This window comes from Hippopotamus amphibius, chromosome 4, assembly GCF_030028045.1.
Source record: "Hippopotamus amphibius kiboko isolate mHipAmp2 chromosome 4, mHipAmp2.hap2, whole genome shotgun sequence".
In the NCBI taxonomy this organism is placed as follows: domain Eukaryota; kingdom Metazoa; phylum Chordata; class Mammalia; order Artiodactyla; family Hippopotamidae; genus Hippopotamus; species Hippopotamus amphibius.
In genome coordinates, this window is record NC_080189.1 from 75,742,931 (window position 1) to 75,759,564 (window position 16,634).

The 16,634-nt window shown below is 51.6% G+C and overlaps 1 protein-coding gene across 3 annotated transcripts in view; it reads left to right on the top strand.

Annotated features, from left to right (window-relative positions):
- Positions 1-16,634, top strand: part of TNS3 (tensin 3) — a 246,418-nt gene that overhangs the window by 78,604 nt on the left and 151,180 nt on the right. For 2 of the 3 annotated variants that reach the window (XM_057731401.1, XM_057731399.1), the window contains one exon: positions 2,199-2,237. The gene's annotated coding sequence lies outside the window, so the exon portion shown is untranslated. Of the gene's footprint in view, positions 1-2,198; positions 2,238-15,372; positions 15,386-16,634 lie in introns of those variants that run through there. The other variant, XM_057731400.1, reaches the window with a different exon arrangement.

Genomic DNA, 16,634 nt, shown 5'->3' on the forward strand with positions numbered 1-16,634 from the left:
TCGTTGTGGCTCATGGGTTCTAGAGCGCAGGTTCAGTAGTTGTGGCATGTGGGCTCAGTAGTTGTGGCACATGGGCTCAGTTGCTCTGTGGCATGTGGGATCCTCCCGGACCAGGGCTCGGACCTGTGTCCCCTGCATTGGCAGGCAGATTCTTAACCACTGTGCCACCAGGGAAGTCCCCTTCCATATCTTTTCAGGGCTTGACCTCTCATTTCTTTTCATCGCTGAATTAGTATTCCACTGAGTGGAACATAGATAATGATTTGTCAAAGGCAGGAGCTCTGATTGCTTGCACATTGCTCACCCGCGTGTGAAGCATTTAGTGCAGCACCAGGACACGAGCCTGCACAGGATAGGCCTGTACACAGGATACAACTACTCACTGTGTTCCGTAACCACGGGGGCTCCTTGTCTGCCTGCCAGCACCACGCTATAAGCATCTATGTTTAGCTCCCTGTATTTCCAAAGAGTGTTTCTGCTTCTCAGGGATTCTCAGGGTAGAGTGAAGCATCTATTAGCTCAGTGATTCCGGATGGTAAGAGGGGCCACTAAGTGTATGGGGAGGGGGCTGCTAGGTGGGGAGAGGAAGATGGGGTGCCAGGAGAGAGGGCCTCTGTCCCCAGACGAGAACATGAGTCAGAATTCTGTTGGAGTAATATGCCCCAGACAGATGAATGACTGTGTATCGTGTTCTTTAAGGAACTGTGTAAGATAAGCAAGAGAACTATAAATAGTTGCCATGACAAGAACCAAGGTCGCACTGCCGCCCACTCCAACCCACAAGGACAATTAGTCAGATCCCTGGGATTTCTCCTGACATTACACATTTTTAGAAAGCTCTTTGAGGATGGGGTTACAAGGGGTCCAGGGGGAGGAGAGCCAGGAAGCAGCTCACGGGGAGCTGAATCCCGCTTGCAGGTGTCCGGATCCTGGCCTCCCAGAACTGCAGGAAGCAAATGTGATTCCCTCACCCGCCCATAGCCCTTTCTGCTCAGGGAGGACGCCGTGTTCCCCAGGGGAGGAGCTGCCCTCTGTCAGCCCCTGTTCTGAGCACCACAAGCTCTTACTACTTCCAGTTCTCAGATAAGGAATCCAAGGCCCAGAGCTATTAGAGCCCAAGGTCCCATGGCCAGGAAGTGGTGGAGCAAAAGTCCCACCCAAGACAGACTCCAGAGTGGGATATTTTTTTTTTTTTTAGCTCTTTATTGGAATATAATTGCTTTATACTGTTGTTCCAGTTTATGAGGTACACCAAAAGTGAATCGGCTGTATTTATACATATATCCCCATATCTCCTCCCTCCCACAACTCCCTCCCACCCTCCCTATCCCAGCCCTCTAAGTTATCACCCATCATCGAGGTGATCTCCCTGTTATGCAGCAGCTGCCCACTAGCTATCTGTTTTACAGTTGGTAGTGTATATATGTCACTGCTACTCTCTCATTTTGTCCCAGGTTCCCCTTCACCCCCCCTCCCCCCAGAGCTGGGGTCTTTATCCCCATTGGGTCGGTTGTCCTGGGTGCCTGTCTGTAACTGTGTTTCTTCTGACCTGATTGCAGCCGTGGCCTCATCACATTGGCCAGTGTGTCTTTCTTTACGTGCTGACATCTGCAGGGGCTGGGGGTGGAGTCAAAGGGACTCTTTCCAATGTCTCATGCACTAAGCTTCAGCCTAGAGTGAAATGTCCACATTTAGACTCTGATTTTGGTTCCACTTGTGGGTATAGTTCTAGCAAAGGTGATCTGTTTTGTAGAGAATGCAAGCCCTGAGCGTGTTTGTGATGTGTTGGGGCAGCTGAAAGACCCCCCCCCAGGCAGAGCCCCCACCTCCCTTTCCTGGCCTCGCTCCCCATGCCACCCGGCAAGGAGGGGCTTGCACTAGTTCAGAAGGTCGTAGTCTTGGGAGTCTACTAGGTCTTCCAAGTTAAAGATGAAGTCCTGTATTTATGAGCGGTGGGCATTTCTCTTGGGCTGAGGCTCCATGGTTTTCATGACATTCTCTGAAAAGGATTCAGACTTTACAAAAGCGAACAAAAATCTGGAGTCTGTATACTGCAGGTCTTTTTTGCCTTGAGATGCTGAAACTGTGACTGTGAATGTGGTCACAGGTAGTTTCAGGCTTGGGAGCCTCGCTTGATCGTGATGCCAAGTTTTTTCTTGAGAGAACCCGCCTGTTTATTGTGTTTCTTCTCCTTTTAGGTGGTGAGTCCCCACTGTGTGCAAGTCCACCAGGAACAGGTAAGTCCTTGGCATTTCCTTGGGGCTCCTCCTGCTGTACCCTCTTTGGGGAGTCTCCTGGTCCCTCTAGGAGCCTCTCCCTCTGTTTGAGCTGTAGCCTTTGTTCACAGAGCTCTGTAGGGACCCTGGACCGCCTTGCACTTGCTGTTTGCATGCTCTCCTTAAGATGAGCGAATCATGCATTCCTTCGTAAGAACTACCTTTCTGATCAGTGGTAGTTACTTCAGGGATTCACTTCCCTGGGCACGGTTTTCCCCAGCTGTAATGCAAAGATGCTGCTTGTCCGTTTCCTTAGTGATAAAGGTGTGGGGAAAGCAGTTGTGTCCAGGGTGCCTGTGTGGAGGGCATGATGAGTGGCTTTGGAACAGGAGGCTCTGACCCACGCCATCTTTCTATCAGGTAAACACGGTGATAGCACTTTCACTTTGGCAAATCTTCATTGTTGTCTGCTTTTTAAATGGAGATGTTCTCTGACTGTCATTGTGCCTCTGGGTGTTTTCTTTTTCCCCTTCTCCCCTCCATTGGAGGGGGTTAAGCCTGGTGTTAATGACTTCGTAGCAGGGCTTGCAGGACACCTGGTTCAGCGCACTTCCAGGACAATAGGATGCTGACAGCCCTCACTGCAGATTGGAAGTGACTCACTGTGGGGGAGTGTGTGCCTTTCCCAGCCTCACCTGTGAGGAGAGGAAACAGGTGTGCCCCGGCGCCTCCTCCAAGATATCTGCTAGGTGTGTCCTCTGCTTCCCAGACTGGACGTGGCACCGTGCCTTTAGCCCTGGTTTCACCATATACAGAATCCAAAGTCTTGGTGGGGAATTCGCCCACCTTGCTGCTTCCAATGCCTTCTGGTTTCTAGACCCAGGGCTGGTTTTTCCCTGGAGCAGCGTGGGCCCCTCCAGAGGGCTCAACCCTGTGTTCTGCATGTGGCTGTCTCCCCTAAAACTCGGGAAGTGCTGTGTCCCCCAGGCTGCTGGAGGAATAAATGGTAGGACAGGTGTGGGCAGCCTGGCCTGTTCCCCTCTGCCTGTGCTGGACAGGGTGGTGTAAATGGACCAGCTTTGTCCGGTGGAGATTGAGTGAAGGGCTGTCACCTACACGGTGTCACTTCTCAGGGCAGAAAGCACAGAAGCAGCCTTTTCTTTCCCGGCCCTGCATTGTCTCTCCAGGGACCTTCTAGCATCGTGGGCCTGGCGTTTTGGATTGGCAGGGATGTACCTCCACATAACACCAGCATTCCTGATGTCACCTTGGGAACCAGAGGGCCTGTGTGGGTCCTGACTAGGCCACCAGAGATCCTGGTTCTAGTTCTCCCTTTGTTATTTATATTCCCTGAGTACCTACTCTGTCTTAGACACATTTGCCCAGAAGGTCACCTTGGCTCACCCACCTGAGACATGCAGAATGTGGGGCTGTGAAAAGGGAAGTAGCTTCCCAAGGCCACAGACACTAAGAGGACTTAGCCTCTGATCTTGGCTTCTTTTGCTGGCCCCTGGCTGTTAGAGATGAGACAGGTTTGTTGGCATGGCTTCTAATGTTTTGATATACCATATTTTGAAATCAAGGATAACTGTGAGGGAAAAACTCATGTTCTGTTAGTGGAGCTCGAGAGGAAATTAGTGGTGATTTAGTGCCACCAGGGTTCAGACCCCAGCTTGGTATTTCATGCTAAGAACATCTCTGTGTGATGGGCATCATGGGTGAGTACCTTCCCGAAGGTGGCATTGCTCATAAATGGGAAAACAGCCAGAGGAGATTTGGATTTCAGGTACCCTTTGGCCAGGCCATCCCATCCCTGGTCCCAGCGCAGCTTGAGCTGATACCTACAGGGTCCTCCTTTCCCTCCAGCTTCATCCTTTTTGTATTGTCAGTGGTCATGGGCACTCCTCAGCATTCCAGGTTTGGGAACAGGAGCTGCTTCCTTGTCTGCCTGAAACTGTGATGGTGGTCAGCTCTGGGGTGCGAATACCCCTTCCCACCTGTCTGTGCCCAGCCCTTTGACCCAGCTGTGCAGATGTCACCTGAGTGCAGGGAGTCCTTCCAGGCAGTGGCAGAATAGCTGCATCTCCGCTGTCTCCAACTGAGCCACCAGGTCTGCCTGAATTCCTGGGGCAGCAGTGGCCTGGGGCATGATTGCTTGGAAACACTTGGGCATAATTCTCTATCCTGGCTAGAGAGGAGAGGTCGGTGACTGGCCATGCCAGCAGGACGTGACAATCTCCCATGACTGCTGCAGGGGCCCCTGCACCTGAAGAAGTTATGCTCTGTGAGAGCCTTTGCCAGGCAAGGCACCTTTGTGACCACCGGAGCATGTGGGACACAGGAATCAAAGAAGCTTCATGTGGTTGTCATGCTCTGAACCCTTGGCCGTTTGCCTTGATGCTTGTTTTTCTAGGCCTTTCCTGGTAGCAGATCCTCTGTTTATTGTGATGGCTTAAAAAGTGGGTGTGAAGTTCAACTAAAAATGGCAGGCTGTGGGGCTAAGGAAAAGATCTGGGAGGCCAACCTCCCTTTGTAAATGTTAACTTAGATGATGAAACGTGCGAACAGGCTCCGAGTTTCCTGGAAGTCAGTGTAAAGAGGAAACCACGTTACTGGCATGTGCCTTATCGGCAAGGAGGGAAAAGGCAAATCGGTGGAGAAAGTGCCAGGTGGGAAATTACGCAGGGTGTTGACTGCGTCTGGGACAGGTACTGAGCCACAGCTGTACAGAGATGCTCCCGCCTGCGCCCAGCTCAAGATGAAGTATTGTTTTAGAGGGACGTCAGATACAAGCTTTGAAGTACAGCTTATCAAATCCTCTGGCATTATATGGCTGTGGCCGTTTGCACGGTGTTTAGAAATAGAAAAGGATAACCAATACGTTATTGTCTGTTTGGGTCACAGTTGTGGAACGTCCATGGAACAGTGGATACATCACCGTTTTTCTAGGTAACCGTGATCATTAGTGATGGGAGAGGTGGTCAGGCTCTTTAAGACTGAGTCATGTGTATGTTCTTTCTATTTCTGTAGATCTACATGCATGTTCACAGGCACATATAGCACAGAATATAGCAGTGATTATGAACGTGGGGCTAGAGTCAGGTTGGGGTCCCACCCGGGCTGTGACAATAGTAGAGCCGTGTGACCTTGAACTGAGCCCTCTTGCTTCTGGGCTCCACTTCCCTCTTCTATAAAGTGGGGATGCTACCCCCTTCCTCGCAGGTCGCTGTAAGGATGGGATGAGATAACGTATGAAGATTCTTAGCACCGGCTCTGGCACAAGGAAAGTCCACAGTGAGTGGGGAAAACCCTTATTTGTCGTTCAGCGAATTCAAGAGGGCGAGAAAGGTCTCAGTTCCCGCAGCCATTGCTGTTTGTGTTTTGTTTTTGATCATCGTTCTCTTGCCATCTGCTGGGAGAGAACCAGTCTGGTTGGTTCCAGAGCGTGCCCTTTGCTGCGGGAGGGTGAAGGCACCTTGTCAGGCACTTTTAAGACCTTGATTCTTGTCATCCCTCATTTAGAGACTTAGAGGAACTCAAGAAGCCCATGGAAAAGAGCCTGTGGTCAGGACGCAGGTGTTGTGAGAGCCTCCAGCTGGTGGTCAGTGGACTGATTGCAGGATCTTTTGACGACACAGGCCTCGTGGAGCTCTGAACTTGGCCTGACAGCTTTTTATTGACGTCCAGGCAGTGTTGTTTGTTTTTCCATCTTATCTTTGCCTTTCCAGTGCTACCCAAGGGAGTGGATTCTTATCAGTGTGCCAACGGAAACTCTTTCCCGGGCGCAGGTGTAGCTTTCGCTGAGACACCGTGAGTCCACGTGTATGAACCACCCACACGGCTGCACCCACGGGCAGCACCCAGCCACCTCCCTGGAGCAGCCAGCCCTACGGAAGCCTTGCACTGCTTTGCATCTAAGTTCATTCTCTTTAGAGCAGCTGCCATCCTTGAAAGAGGCCATGTCTCCCCCTTCCGGAGCCACGTGCGGGAGGAGGTCAGGGCAGTGCCAGATTCCGCCGAGGACGCAGGTGCAGGCCCTCACCTGGCGGCTGGCACGCACACACCCATTGTTTTGCTTGGACATTGTGGTTTCTCCCACAGGAGGAGAGGTTGTATAAGAATAGCTTCTGAAATTTGAGTCAGCTGTTTACTGAACTCAGATGGCTTTATTTCTCCTTGTTTAATTAAAGCGAAAACAATGGGTGGTTTCTGTCAAAGGTGACATTAGGAGTCAGATTACACTGTCTGAGGCTGGAGTTTCCAACCTGTGTTCTTTTTTTTTCTTTTTTCTTTTTTTCTGCTGCATTGGGTCTTTGTTGCTGCGCAGTTGTGGCGAGTGGGGATTACTCTTTGTTGTGGTACACAGGTTTCTCAGTGTGGTGGCTTCTCTTGTTGCAGAACATGGGCTCTAGGCAAGTGGGCTCAGTAGTTGTGGTGCATGGGCTTAGTTGCTCCGCAGCATATGGGATCTCCCCAGACCAGGGATCGAACCCATGTTCCCAGCATTGGCAGGTGGATTCTTAACCACTGCACCACCAGGGTAGTCCCTCCAGCCTGGGTTCTGACAGCTATACCTTTGTATTTGTGTGTATGTATGTGTGTGTTCGTGCCTGTGCTTGTTTGTGTGTGTGTGTTGGGATTTTGTTCAATATAGTTCACTTAAACTCACAGAGTCAGAGGAGGTAGTCATGAGTGATGAGGTTAACACGAGGGCAGTGTGACTGTTTAGGACACATGTCCATGAGCATGTGCTGTCAGTGTCATATTTCCCACCAGTGGCCCGTGACGGGTTCTCTCAAAAGTATTGAATTATTTCAGAAAGAATGCCAACCAAATTGGATAACTGAAAGTTTGAGATGGAGGAAAAGGAATCTCCTCTGATGATAGTCCCTTTATTTTATTGCAAAATCAGGTAACAACAGCACATTTCAAGCTTTCTATCTGTCAGATATTGAAGTGCAAAGAAGTGTTACTGGAGCTGGTGGAACCTTGGTCCCTCCTGCTGGTTCCCGTCCACAGCAGGCTCTCTGTACGAATCTCTTGTCCTCGTCTATAAGGGCAGGTATTTGATTGGATGCTGGTTATCCCTGCTCATAGGTTGTTTCCACCCATGTCGTAAACTTCAGAAGCACAGACATGGATCTGCATTCCGCAGCAGGGTCTTAACTGAGTGGTAGATGCTGTTTTCTTCAAGTCACAAACACATGTATACGTGTACATGCACACACGTCAGGACCCGCAGCTGCCCCTTCAGAGGCTGTGTATCTCATGAGAACATATTTGACCAGAATCACAATGAGATTAATTTGTTTCAGGCCAACAGAGACTTGCAAATTTCCTTGCTCCTTAACCTCTCTGATCCTTAGGAAAGAGAGAAAAGTCTCAAGAATCCTGTTGGATCAAAGTCCAAGTCTTCCACTTGGTCAAGAGAACCAAACTTAACGTCTGTGTTTTTGGTAAAAGCCAGGTGAGACCCAGAAATAAAAATATACACGATGCTGCATTCCCAGAGTTTAACCTTGAAAATAAGTCATCTAATAGCTATGCTCTGAGTGCCCTGTCTACACAGGGATGGGTCACCTGAGGAGCCCCGTGGAGCACTCTTAAAGGGGCACATGGAGACTGAAAGGCTCAACTGGGATGGGAGAAGCGTGGCAAGCACACCTAGACTCGGGGGCTTGGGCATGCCCAAGGTCACACAGCTAGTAAGAGGGGAACAGGGCTGAGGCCAGAGCTCGCAGCACCATCTCCACTGGAGAGGCAGGCTGTTCTAGCCCTGCAGTGCTGCTGGAGGGTCTGTGTTTGCTCGTGGAGAGCCTCAGGCCCTGTGTCCCCAGCGGCTGCATCCAAGCAGGTGCACACGCTGGCTTGTTCTGCGTGTTCTCAGCAAGTCCAGATGGACAGGAGTGCCTGGGGATTTACAGCTTGGCGGGAGAGTGGGGACCGTTGAGGAAAAGCTGAATGACTTGAGTTGAGATGCAGCCTGGGGGCTCCCTTTTCCTGAGGTTCAGGTGTCCTGGTGCCCCAGATACCTGCTCACCAGCCCCTGCAGGGCGTCTCAGAGCAGGCCAGGCACTTGCGCTGAATTGATGATTTCATTACTTTACTTCATTTTTCAATTGTTCACTTGTTGTATTTTTCTGTTCAGAGTCCTTTGTGAAGATGGGGGAGCCGGGCTGGCATTAAGTCAGTGTGAGCCCACAGTGGGCATGGGAAGACCCCCTTCCATTCCTTCCAGGAATTAGCAGGGCCCAGGCCAGACTGGCCGAGCCCAGCCAGTGCCCGTTACGGGAAGGGGGCCGTCAGCTTTGCCCGGCCTCTCGCTGTAGCTTCCGTCAGCACCTCCCGTAAACACTGCCCTGGACCGTCGCCGCACCTGGGCGTGGGTTCCCGTAGATTTCCAGGGAAGAGGCGGCTCGCTGCCTCCCATCTTTTCTAACCCCAGGCCAGACTCTGGTCTACACGAGCTTTGATGTCACCATTCCCTCCCTCACCTGAAATAACATCCTGGCCTTTGGCTGTTTTCACCTTTGGGGGTAGAATTGCCAGGATTTCTGGAAAGGTGGCCAGGTGGAGAGGCCCAGGCAGTCTTTGCAATTCCTTAGCGGGAACTCCAGGTCGGCCGTCACGAGCCTTTCCTGAAGTCTCAGTTCAGGGACCTTCTGAGAAAGGGGGATGACCCCCCCCAAACGAAGAAAACACCCCTTTGTAGCTGGGGTTTGAAAGCTGGTGGCTACTTGCTGTTGCTGGCAGCCAGGCCCGCCTGCGGGTGCGAGGAAGAGGCTGCAGGGAACATATTAACCCAGGGTCAGCTTGCATCCAGGGCTGCAGGGAGCCCGGCTAATGATTAAAACCGAACATCCGCCGCAGGCGGTCACACCAGCAACTGCCTCCCCAAGTCTGTTCCCGTCCTCGCATCCGACGTCAGCATCCCCTGCACAGCCACTGCCAGGCATGGCACACAAGGCACGACGTCCCCACCGCCCTCGCCTGGGCTGCTCATTGTTCCTGTCCACCCTCGTCCTGGGCCCCCATGCCCGGCGATCAACTCACCAGGGCCTGCAGCTTCCAGAGTGACAGCTCCTCTCCCAGGGAAGGGCCTTGGAAAATGTTTTCAAGGAATAACGGGGGTGTCCCCGGGTCTGAAGGCTGGAAGTCTGCAGTGGGTGAGAAAACTCAGGTTGATGTTATTTCTTTTGTGGCACTGATTCCACAGCAGTTACAGGTTTTAAGTGTGGGAGGGATGCTTGAAGACACCGGTTCTGTGTGATCGGTGGTGGAAATAGCAGTAACTATTTTTTATTCTTTAAACTAATAATTCCTGTCAAGGCAGAATGTCATTTATTTATTTATCTATTTATTGGCTGCATTGGGTCTTCATTGCTGTGCACAGGCTTTCTCTAGTTGTGGCGAGTGGCAGCTACTCTTTGTTGAGATACCCTGGCTTCTCAGTGCGGTGGCGTCTCTTGCTACAGAGCGGACAGGGCCTCGAACCCCTGTCCCCTGCATTGGCAGTCGGATTCTTAATCACTGCGCCACCAGGGAAGTGCCAGCTTTGTGACTGTGAGACATCATTTTCTGACCTATAAAATAGACTTTAAAAAGCACTTACTTAAAGAAAGCAACAAAACTTTGTTAGTTACCCTTGATGGGACGTTAGGGAACCAACTTGTGGAATTCAGTGAAGAGAAGCAGTCAAGCATTTAACCTTCTTTTCTTGTATAGATTGTACCTCAGTTAAAAACAGACGAAGGGAGAGATCTTTATTTGGTGAGGAGTTGTGGCTGACAGATGTTGAGAAATTGATCAGAGCTGTAATAGGCCATGTTTCAGACCACTAATAACTAAAAGCTGGCTCTAGGCTGTGACCTTCTGTAACCTCCTTGGTCACAAAAGGAATCTGGTGGGGTCACGTGGGCCTCACGTGAAGCATTCGCTGCCTCCCGGCCGAGTCCTTACCAGAAATGAAATCAGAATCACACCAAGCCCAGACCCACCCACAGCTTATAGGAAAAACTGGGCCAGAGCGATCTGAAAAATAATTCCAGACAGGTTAGCAAAATCCGGAATGGGGAAACTCTACTGGGTAAAAAAGAACCCCAGTTGTTTTCAAATACATCGCAAGAAGAGGAGGAGGAACCTGTCAAGGAACAGAAGAGACAGATTAAATAAACATTGTAAGACTTGATGTGGATCCTGAGTCAACATCAGACTATAAAAATCAAAATCAAAACAAAACTTGTAAGGTGGGGACATCTGAACCCTGATTACATATTTGCGTATAAATATGATTACATACTTGGTTTACGTTAAGGAGTGTATTGCTAATGATACTGGTATTTTGTTGTTGTATTTTTTTTTTATAAGTCTATAGTCTAAAGATACCGAAATACTTACTAGATGAAGTGACGTGATGTCTGGGGTTGGCTTTATAATGGTTCAGTGAAGGGCCGCGGGGGTGGGTGTGTGGTTGCAGTTCCTTTGGGGAGCATTGGAAGCTAGTGGCACCTGAAGCTCAGGACCCTGGTCTGCACCTCCCGGGGTTATTGTGCAGGATGCAGGTAGTGTAGGCACAGAGCTCAGGGTGGGCTGGTGGCTGAGGCCCAGTGGCCAGTAACTGTTTCTCATCACACGAATCGCCCACCATGTTTTGTGGTCCGCTGCCAGCTCCCCGCCCTGCACGATTATCTTCCGGTACCTGAGGGCTCAAGGCTTGCCCACCAGTGGCCAGTGTGGCCTCCTGACTAGCTGACATCTGGAAGGACACTGTGTCTGCTTGACGAAATGCTTCATTGAAAACCTTAATGAGTTTATCAGCGTGTGACAGAGAGGTGATACAGTGTTTCCTTAGACTGTGCAGTGACAGAAGCCAGTACATTTGGCATAAACAGGTTTGGGAGCGGACATGGTGGTCTCTGGGCTGGTTGATGGAGGATGCAGTACAGGATTGTAGAGGCTGAGGGTTCAGTGGGCAGCCCTGGGCAGCAGGCATTTGTCTTCCAGAATGAATGGAGTGAGCAGCCATTCCTGATTGGTGGGGGGTCTACAGGGCAGTTTTGGTGTGACCTCATTTATTTGGTTCTTGGAGGGCAAGACAGAGTTTAATTCCAGTCAGCGAGCAGTAGGACCCAGACTTTGACGTGGCTTCCCAGCTGTTCCAGCCAAGACTTACCTTCCATTTTTTGTCTTGTCTTGTCTTGTATTATATTGTATTATTGTATTGTATTTTTATTTATTTTTTGGTTGTGTTGCGTCTTCATTGCTGCGCACGGGCTTTCTCTAGTTGTGGCGAGCGGGGGTTACTCTTTGTTGCTGTGCGGGGGTTTCTCATTGTGGTGGCTTCTTTTGTTGTGGAGCACAGGCTCTAGGCACATGGGCTTCAGTGGTTGCAGCATGCAGGCTCAGTAGTTGTGGCACGCAGTCTCTAGAGTGCAGGCTCAGTAGCTGTGGTGCATTGGCTTAGTTGCTCCTCGGCATGTGGGATCTTCCCGGACCAGATATCGAACCCATGTCCCCTGCCTTGGCAGGTGGATTCTTAACCACCGCGTCACCAGTGAAGTCCCTCACTTTTCGTTTTAATTCAACATGTGTCTGTCTTTTCTTGAACGTGATTCATTGTCATGCAGCATTTAATTCCACATCCACAGTCTTATATTTACGTCTCTCTTTCGTTTTAAGCATCTTAAATGTGGGAAATATCCTTACCTGTAAAAGGGGAACACCATTTCGGAGATGTTCCCAGAAAGGGGGCCTGCCTTTTCCTCTGGACCCTGGGTTTCAGTGGGGCCTTCCTTGGTGGGAGGCCTGGGCACTGGGGCAGGATGGGCCTGCAGGACAGGACACTGCCCCACTGGGCACCGCCTGGACTGGACTCACATCACTGCTGCTGAAGCTCACTCTCTGCAGGGAGCTCTCGCCCGCCCAGGATAAGTGACACTACCCTGGGGATAATCGCACAGGTCCTTACCTTCTAGAGAGTGTCCAGTCTCTTCCAGGGCTGCAGGTCACAGGTCCTTACCTTCTAGAGAGTGTGTCCAGTCTCTTCCAGGGCTGCAGGTCACTCCCCGGCTGCTCCTTCCTGCACTGTTCATATCCCTGGCTGGCACTGAGGACGCTCCTGTTGGGAATTTGATGGTGTCTTTGAGAGCCAGATCCCCAGGCTTGGCGTGTTATCCATCAGCACAGAGTAAGAAATAAACGGCCTGTCCTTGGGGCGGCACGCCTGGCCCCGTCTGCTCCCCCACCAGAGCGCACTTCCCCTCCCCATCACGTCCCTCACTTGTGAAATGCAGGAGTTGGGCTAAGACCTTCTCTCCCTCTGGGGCCCCTGATGGCGAAGAGTCTGGCTTTGAGCCGATACCGCTGTGCGTCATGGGTCTAGGTCCCTCTGGGCTTCTCCAGTCCTCTCAGGGAGCCTGGAGGCTGCCATTGTTGACCCATTTCACAGAGGTGGGAACCGATGCTCAGAAGAGTTAAAAATCCTGCTGACATGACAGGTAATCAGGTGGCCTGATTACCCCTCACCCCCACGGTCCCTCTCAGGAAGCTCCTGCTGTCCTGTGGGGACTGAGCTGGCCTAAAACAGACACTCCAGCCCCTCAGCTCAGGGTCTCTATTCCATCTGGCCTGGAAGGAGACTCCAAGTGGTTTCCTCCAGAGCAGGACCTCCCGCCTCCCTCCAGGCCATCCTGCCAGGGACAGGGCTGTGAGGGCCTCCCACATCCCTCCCTGTGGTCCTCTGTGGGAAGAAATGAAGTGTTCTTGTTATGAAATAATTGATAAAAATAAAATAAAAGAATGCCTGTTTAGACATAATTTTAAAATGGGCCCACGTGAATCTCCCTCTCAATTTAAGGGACATATCCGACCATTTAGTAGAAGGAAAGCGACACAGGCCTCCAGTGTAGATAGCTGGGGGGTGGGGGGGAGGGTGGTCCTGACAGTGGGGGATGGGGCTCTGCTTCTGGGCTGCTCCTGGTCCGGCACTGCCTGCTCTTCCTCTTGTAGCTCCGGGTGTCAAGTGAGCAAGTTGAATCCAGCCTCAAACAGGTTAGGTCACCTGTTCTGTCCCCGCGGTGGTCCCCGCGGTCTGACGCGTGTCCAGCCACTACCTCCCTTGTGCTTTTGGCCCAAGGAGCACGACATTTCATGAGCCAGCGGAGGTGTTATGGTGCCTGCTGCTTCTTTCTGGTCCAGCTATGCTCTTTGTTTTTGTGTTTGTTTCTTGGTTTTGTGCTAATTGAAAAGGACAGAAGGAGGGCAGATGGGTGGGTGGGCAGGCATCTCTTAGGTTCTGGGACACCTGCCTTTCCAGCGGGGACTTAGGAGGACGGGGAGCAGCGCTGGGGCCGCCCTTTCTGCACCCCACGGAGGCGGGACTTGGCGGTGCCGGCAGGACGCAGCCCCCTGCTCTGTGTGGTCCTTCCTGGTCCCTCTCCAGTTCCTGCAGGGCCCGGCAGGCAGCCCTCAGCCAGGGCCTGCGTCCCTGCCCCGGGCACAGGCCTGCGTGCTGCCACCGAGCCCTCTGCTCTGCTGTGGGGCTGGTGCCCCGGCTCCCGGGCTGTAGCCCCGAGACCGGGCTCCCTGCCGCCCTGCTCCTGCTGAAGCACTCCTGCTGCCTGCGTCAGGCCGGTGGCAGGGAGGGAGCGAGGTGGGAGGAGGGAGCTTCTTCTGGAAGGAGCAGCTGGCCGTGCCCCTCCTCAGCACAGTGAGTTCCTCCCCCGAGGGGTCTGCAGCGCCTCCGCCTGCACTTGGCAGTGAGTCTGTCCCTGGCGCCTCTCCTCTGTTTGCTCCCTCCCTTGCTCCGAGACGACGGGGCAGTGAAAGTTACATGCAGTGCCGCGCCCTGACCCTGGCTCCCGCCCTCTGCTTCCTGAGGGTGGCCACTGCCCGCCCTGGGGGACTCTGCCCACCCGCCTCCCTGGGGACATCAGACTTGATTGTGAAAGCACTGTTTCCGCCACCTGCCCTGGGGACACCCCCCTCCCTCCCTTCATCAGCCTCCGTGTGGTTCAGACCAGCGTATGCATCTCAGAATTCTGAGGATTTGGTGACAAATAAGCAGACATAATCTCAGCGTGAACAAAACCTTGCTTCTCATAGATGAGCTTGGGGGCAGAACGAGGTTACCTTAGTTTCCTAACTTCAGAGAGGGGTGCATTTTTCTAGTAATTCATGGCAATTGCTGCTCATGTGTAGGAGCATTAAGAACAAAAATTCTTCAGGTGGGCCATCCTGATAATGAGTTTGTTTCTGATATTCTCGTTCTGGAAGGGAACAGTGTCTTGCTGGCCGTCTGACTTTGGAAAAATTTCTTTCCCGGAGTCTTATTTCTTTGAATGGTGCTGTGGTCTTGGCTGGTTACTGCATTTGGTGTGGGCTTGTGGGGAAGTCACATTTCAGGGGCCAGTCCCTGCCTGGTGCCCAAAACAAGGACTGAGTGTGAAGCTGATATTTATTTAGCTCTTATGACCTGCTAGCTGCTATTCGTAGTGCTGCACATGTTCTCTTATTTAATCCTCCCAATACCTCCACTTTCCAGATGAGAAAACTGAGTCACAGAGAGGTCATTTCTGAAGATCAGACAGCTGGGGCCTTACCCAGGTGTTAGGATTCCAAAGCAAGTGCACTTCAACGCTGTGCCCGCCAGCCGGGCAGTGAGTGAGTGAACAAATGAATGCCTTTATGTTTGAACTGGATGTGGCTAGTTGCTGCCTTTCAAAAATTTTTACTTTTTGGTGGCCGCGCCCTGCAGCATGTGGGATCTTAGTTCCCTGCCCAGGGATCCAAGCTGTGCCCCCTGCAGTGGAAGCGTGGAATCTTAACCAGCAGGCCCAGGGAAGTCCACTAAAAAGTTTTTAAATGTATTTTTAACTCTGTTTTCCTGGAGAAACAAACACAGAATGTGCAGAGATGTTTCAGCTAATCTCCTTAATGGAGTGCCCTCCCCAGTCCCCAGCCTGGCGGTGACATTTGTGTGCTGCCACCAGGCCCTGTGCTTCCTTGTGAATCTGGCTCTGGTTATGCAACATGCCTTTTGTTCCTTTTTACGCGACCTTTCACAACGCAAGTTTCGGAGCTGGTCAGCGTGGCTGGGAGTAGCACACAGGTCCAGCGACTCTGAGGAAGCGGGCGTCCTTGATGTGTCCTCAGGCCCTGCCGAGTCTCTGGTATGGCACCCACGAAGGGTCTTTCCTTCTTTGCTTTTCACCCAAAAGCCAGAGGGGGCGAGAGGAGGTGGGAAGGAAGGGTGCAGCCTTCGCCGGCTCCAGCCCAGGGATCCCAGCGCCACCCTTCACCCCGTGAGCAGGAGCGGGTGGGGGGGAGCTTGGTGAGAGCTGCAACCAGCTCCCTGATGTGGTCGGCGCTGTGCCTGGAGAGGAAAGCTTCTGCTCTGGGTTCCTCGTCTCGGGGTGGGGGTGGGGATGCGGATCTCATGAAGCGCTTCCACAGGGTGATCTGGGGGCTCCTGTTGATGAGAACGTGTGTCACCGTAGCCAGTACCTGGGGAGGGGGGTGGGGTTGGCGCAGCGTGTGAGTCCCACCCAGCCAGGTTGCAGAACCCACCTTTTGCGGTGTGCGGGGACAGGCTGTACTTTACAGTCACAGGGTTGTCTGAAGTTGGTGCTTCATCACCTGGCTGTTCAATGGACAATTTCTTCCTAACAACCAACGGCCCCCCACTTCATTGATTCCATATGTTGCAACCTTGTGGGGGTGTAGAGAGTTGCTGCTCTTCAGCTGCTATTCTTTTAGATGATGAGTCTGTTCAAGGCACTTAAATAGCAAATAAATATACCCCATTTATTTATTTTTTTGAAAATTTCTCTTCCTTCCTTCCTTCCTTCCTTCCTCCCTTCCTTCCTTCCTTCCTTCCTTTTTCTTTCTTCTTCCTTTCTTCCCTCCTTTCTTTTTCTTTCTTTCTCTTTCATTTCTTTCTTTCAAATTAATTTCTTTCTTAATTTCTCTCTCTTTCCTTCTTCCCTCCCTCCCATCCTCCCTCCCTCCCTTCCTTTCTGTTTATTTTTGGCTGCTTTGGGTCTTCATTGCTGCATGTGGGAGCTAACAACTCTTCGTTGCAGCCAGGGACTACTGTTCATTGTGGTGTGCGGTTTTCTCATTGAGGTGGCTTCTCTTGTTGTGGAGCATGGGCTCTAGGTGCGTGGGATTCAGTAGTTGTGGCTGGCGGGCTCTAGAGCGCAGGCTCAGTAGTTGTGGTGCACGGGCTTAGTTGCTTCTCAGCATGTGGGATCTTCCTGGACCAGATATCGAACCCATGTCCCCTGCATTGGCAGGCAGATTCTTTTTTTTTTTTTAAAGAACTTTTATTGCGATACAGTTGGCATACAATAAACTGCATATATTTAGAGTGTACAATTTGGTATTTTTTTTCCTTATTAGTAATGTATATATGGCAAT